Source organism: Catharus ustulatus, chromosome 1 (genome assembly GCF_009819885.2).
Source record: "Catharus ustulatus isolate bCatUst1 chromosome 1, bCatUst1.pri.v2, whole genome shotgun sequence".
Taxonomy (NCBI): domain Eukaryota; kingdom Metazoa; phylum Chordata; class Aves; order Passeriformes; family Turdidae; genus Catharus; species Catharus ustulatus.
Window position 1 is genome coordinate 120,087,105 of NC_046221.1, and position 889 is coordinate 120,087,993.

Genomic DNA, 889 nt, shown 5'->3' on the forward strand with positions numbered 1-889 from the left:
TGCCAAGGAAACAAAGTTCTCTTGTCTCTCTGCATCCAGAAATGTTAGCTCTCTGTGTGAACACAGCTCTCACGAAATGGTGTGTTTTATGCTCTTCAAAAGACCTGCAAAGGAGAGGAAGAGGGAAAGAGAGATGAGAAAGTATATGCAACGTTACTCAAACAGCTTTTGTACACGTTTTGCTCACAGCAGACTAAATATTCAGCATAAGACTTGCACTTTGCTTTTACTTGTCAACAACAGAAGTTCATGTTACATATTGAAAAAAATTGCTGGCACAGACCTCCATTGTGACCTTCAGAAACCAGCCCAATAAAGCACTGAGCACTGGGATAGCTTCTGTCCCAAGACATGTTCTCCTTCGTCAGAAAAGTCCCTGGGTGCCTCTGAAGAGACCAGTAAGCCTCAAACTGCCAGCTTCATGGTGGGGACTGAGGCAGGCATTGAAAGGTTTCTGACCCCAGGACTTTAAGAACAAGGGGAGTTATACAGAAAAGAGCTAACTGGCAGTGAGGAAGTCAGTGGCTGGGATTAAGGAGCTCAGAAGATCCCAGCAGGAGGCTCTCTGCCTTGCTCTGCTGTCACATTGCTTCCCCCCAGCAGCACTTCTGTCCACAGCTGGCCATGGCACACATGCCAGGACCCTGGAGAGATCATTGGCAGAGGCAGGATTGTCAAAACAGGTCACCACTTTGCCATCTTCCCTGGATTTCATTTCATCAAGATACTCAGCTGGATCAAACTGAGATCAGCTCAGAAGTTTTATAACTTTTTTCTTTTCTGAAGCAGGCTAGAGCTGTGTCTCCAGAGAAAATGAAAGGATGCCTAAAGCAGATAAATGTGAGCTACAGAACAACTTTAAAGACCTCGCTTTAAAAGAGAATATTGT